Genomic DNA, 4649 nt, shown 5'->3' on the forward strand with positions numbered 1-4649 from the left:
ATTGTTAGCTGTAGTCTTTGCTTGTGATAAGTTTAGATCCTATATTGTTGATTCAAAAGTTACTATTCATACTGATCATGCTGCAATCAGATACCTTATGCAAAAGAAAGATGCTAAGCCAAGGCTTATTAGATGGTTACTTCTGTTGCAAGAATTTGATTTACATATTGTAGATAGGAAAGGTGCTGATAATCCTGTTGCTGATAATTTGTCTAGATTGGAAAATATTGCTTATGATCCTGTTCCTGTTAATGATAGTTTTCCAAATGAACAATTGGCTGCAATAAAGGTGAGTTCGCGAGACAGTCCTTGGTATGCTGATTATGCTAACTTTATTGTTTCCAAGTACTTGCCTCCAACCTTTTCAGCTCAGCAAAGGAGGAAATTCTTTTATGACTTGAGGCATTATTTCTGGGATGACTGTAACACCCCAACTTTTTCAACCTTGATTAGTTGTCCTTATTTCAAAAAAATCAGGGGGAACAAAAACTTTTTCTATAGACTAATTAAGGTGAATTGCCTTGATCTGTTTGCTATGATGAATTGCCTTGATCTGTTGGTAGATGAATTGTCTTGATTTGCTTGTTGAATTTTGTCTTGAGCTACCTCATAGAACGACACCCCTAGTGGTTAAACAAGCAACTCACCAAATAAAACACATGTGTGGCTTAGGAAGAATTGTTTTCCTTCTTACTACATCAAACCTCTCTCCTGATGACAACATGGGTGTGCCATCTTGATTTTTCTCTTTGTGGTACAAGATAGCTCAATCATCCTTAATTCACAACTTGGTGATCTCAATGCATGGATCTCATCTGTGCATCTCCCTCTACAATTTCCACATCCTGCATGTCTCATTCTACCCTTGCATCACATATATTCAACTTGATCTTATACCCTATCCAATGATTCAACTCTAGATCACTTCCTTCACTTTTACCTCTTGTTTTTATTCAAGTTTAATCTTCACAAAACCAAGAGTGGGAATGATGGATACATTTTGTAGCCACCATCTACCCTTGAGAACACTCCTCCCTAAATTAGTTTCCCTCCTCAAAAATCCTACAGTTTTCCTTCTCTAGTTTTGATCACAAAACTACTTCTAGTTTTATTAAAACTTTCCAAGATTTCTCTTCAAAGAAAACAAGGAACTGAAATGGGTTTTGTTTTTCATCCCATTTCTACCAAGTATTGATTTATAAAACATTATTTCTATTTTGCTTTGTTTTAACAAAAAGCTTGTTTATGGTACCTATACCATTTCTTGTTTTCCTCTTGCTTATTTTTACCTTTGAGAAAAACTCTACCTTACTTGAGAAAGTAAGTAGAATATTTTGAACCCCTATGTTCCAACTAGTTTTATCTCAACACTTTCAAACTTCATTCCACTTGAGATCATTCCCAATTGTCCCTAGACAATTGAGGTGTTTCAAATACTTTTCAAACAAGATCTATTTCAAATGACAACTCTTGCACATCTTATGCACATCTCTGATCCACCACATTGTATCCCCTCCATCCTCCAATTCTGGATCAAATGGATGATCATTTGATACTTTCAACTCACTCCCTATTGACCTCTCATTTGTAGAGAAATTTATATTATTTTCCATCATTACCTTGACCTCATGAATTCATGATTTAAGTCCCCATATTCTTCATTGTGGGTATATGGTTATTTCACTCACCATCTCTCTTAATCTTGCTCTACCATTGTCACAACCACCATCACCACCATCATCTCTTGGCCAAATTGATAATTTGATCAAAGTACTTTATTCTCCAACATTGCCACCAATGTTTATTATCACCTCTCTCCCAAATTTTAATACATCATCAAACCATTTTTAGCAAACCCCTCAAATACTCAACCTTGGTCGACATTCATGAAGTGGCATTGCACTTTGTTTGTTCACTTGTGGTTGTCAAGAAGGAGCCGGCCATGGCAAGAAAATTTGGCCAGCCCTCCCTCCTCATTTCCTTCTCTTCCAAGCCTTGCCTCCCAACTACCCCAATCACTAAATGGGCAGCCACCCACCTTGGCCAATCAAATAAGGAGGCAGCCACCCCTCTCCCTCTATAAATTGGCCCTTGGCCGGCCACTCCCTCCTCCTTTGGTCATTTTTCTCACACTCCACTCCCTCACACTCTCCTCTACCTCTCCCCCACGAAAATGCTGCTGCCCCTTGCTCCCATGGCCGGCCATGGCCATGGAAGGCACTCCAAGATGAAGCTCCCTCCTCCCTCAAGCTCCTCCTCACCATGAGAGCCTCCCTCTCCTTCTTCTCCCCAACCCTAGATGGTTTTCTCTCCTCTTCCTCTTCATCCATTGCTAAGATTGGATCTTGATGCAGGTGCATGTTGGTCCAAGCATGGAGAAGCTTGAGCTATCCTCAGATCTGAAGTTCTTGAGCAAAGTTCGTCCAAATCCTTGCAGTAATTTCTGCTATCTTGTTGTTTCAGATTCTGGTACGAATTTGTAAAATCCACCAAATCTCGTGCGCAGATCCAAATCGAGTGATTCAAAGTTCCGCAGATAGATACGGAAAAGATCTACAACTTGGCGTTAGTCTCATCCTCAAATTCGTTACGGATTGTCCGTGGTAAATAAAGTTCTGTAAACATGCAGATTCACTGTTTGTTAGATTTGTTCCGTTTTACGAAACCTTTTTGAGCAAACTCAACTTTAGGTGAAAGCCCTCTTCAATACCTTCATTTTGGCGGTGGTTTCACTTCGATTGACCTCCTGAAACTGAAATGGTTCACAGGTCAAGATCTGGTCAGATCTGACTTTGTCGAATTAAACCAGGAGCTTGGGAACGAATCTTTGAGTGAAACAAATTGGGTAAGAACCACCTATTCAATACCTTTCAGATGCAGCTGACCTCATATTTTTGTGATTGATGTACGATTTGTGGTGAATTAAACTTGTTCTGTGTGTTCTGCAGACATGGCTGTTAGCTTTTAAATCACCAAAAATCCATATTTGAACCAAATTGAGTGATTCCAGTTCTGTAGGACTACTAAATGTTTTCTTAATCTTCTCAAACAAGTTTCAAACCCTTACCTGTTCTGTAACTCCAGAGGTAAAGCAAATGGTATAGACATGCAGTAATCTTGTCAATCCATTTGTGAGAGTTTCAGAAACAATTTGAACCCAAATCCAATTGTGTGTGCACTTCTGTTTAGATATCTTTCAAATGCCAGTGGTCTCATATTTTTAGGATTTTTCCACGGTTTATGGCTTACAGATCTTGTTTTCTGTACAGTCAGATTCAAAGAAATTCCTAAAATTGTAGGTTTAATATTTTTGGGTGATTCCAACTGGGTTAGTCTTGTATTAGCACTGGCCATCTAGGAAAAATATTATTAGTCTCTGTTCATGCATATTCGTTACTGTTAGTAAGGTATATGTGTGACATGCATTGTTGGACCAAAACTTGTTGGTCTATTTAAAACCCTTGACCAACTCTCTTTATTAGGAATGGACAACCTTTGTTTTATGCTTGCTAAACAAAACCTCTGCAACTTAACATTAGCCCTATTGTTTTGCTTAAGTTTTTAAATGATGTGGAATATGGTTTGCTTCCTATTTTGGATGTTGTGTTGTGTGAGCCAACTAAGTTAGGAAAACTGTTTTCTACTTTTCCCAAAATGTTTGAAAATGTACTGTGAATGTGTTTGATGCCAAACTAATGCTCTTGTCCTCTTTATGATGTTACCTACCAGGGGATGTTTGGTTTATACCATGGTGATAACCGAGAGAGGCAATTGCTAAGTTGTGATGCACTCATACCTCTACTAGGTAAATAAATGGGGTTTTCTAAATTAAAACTCTTGAAGTTGTTTGTGGTCTCTATAAGTCCTTAGTATGTTATACCTTGGCTGCATGGTTAGTTGTTGATTGTTGAATGTTGTCTTGTTGATGCAATGTGATTGATTGTGTTCCTTTTATATTTTCCGGCGCTAGATGCGAACAATTCCGGAGAAGAAGAAGAAGTGGAATTGGACAAGGATTTTATTTATATTGTTGGGATTCTTATATTGATAGAGTTGAAGAAGTACAGGGAAAAATAAGCCAAGGCAAGCCATTTACTTTGATCCATCGTTCTCTATGTTCTTGATTGAGATCTTGCCATCCTTTGGTCTCTTGGCTCCTTGTGTTCCTTGGGTTTTCGATTACTTTGTTTCTTTACATACTTGCCACCAAGTATGTAAGGTTCTCCTTGTTACTTTGCATACCTACTCTAAGTATGCGAATTACGTTCATCGCCTTTTGACACCTCTAATTCTAGTAAAGATATGGGTTAACCTCATTAAAATTGCTCCACTTTTGATTATCTCCATTTATGCTCAATGTGAGTATGGATGTCTTTGTCACCCTTCATGGTATAATGGCAACTTTTGGGCTATTATACTTCTTAGTTCACACATAAACTTTAGGTTGGGAAAACCCTCAAGGTTTTACCTTGTTGTAAAAGTTTTTGATAAAACCTTGGGCATGATGTTTTCCCCAAGTGAGGATTTATGAAAGGAAAGGATTTGGTAAAAATGATGAGGATGTGAAAAAGGTTGGGTTTTATGAAAACTTTGGCGCCTAAGTACTCACCCATGACAATTAACTAGCGCAACCACAATATCCAAAGTGG

At 38.2% G+C, this 4649-nt stretch overlaps 1 long non-coding RNA gene across 1 annotated transcript; it reads left to right on the forward strand.

Annotated features, from left to right (window-relative positions):
* The first annotated feature begins 2073 nt into the window (after positions 1 to 2073).
* Positions 2074 to 4649, forward strand: LOC127327762 (uncharacterized). Its single transcript, XR_007868713.2, has 5 exons — positions 2074 to 2417; positions 2507 to 2603; positions 2691 to 2845; positions 3730 to 3805; positions 3971 to 4649. It is a non-coding gene; the product is annotated as an uncharacterized lncRNA (long non-coding RNA).

Source organism: Lolium perenne, chromosome 1 (genome assembly GCF_019359855.2).
Source record: "Lolium perenne isolate Kyuss_39 chromosome 1, Kyuss_2.0, whole genome shotgun sequence".
In the NCBI taxonomy this organism is placed as follows: Eukaryota; Viridiplantae; Streptophyta; class Magnoliopsida; order Poales; family Poaceae; genus Lolium; species Lolium perenne.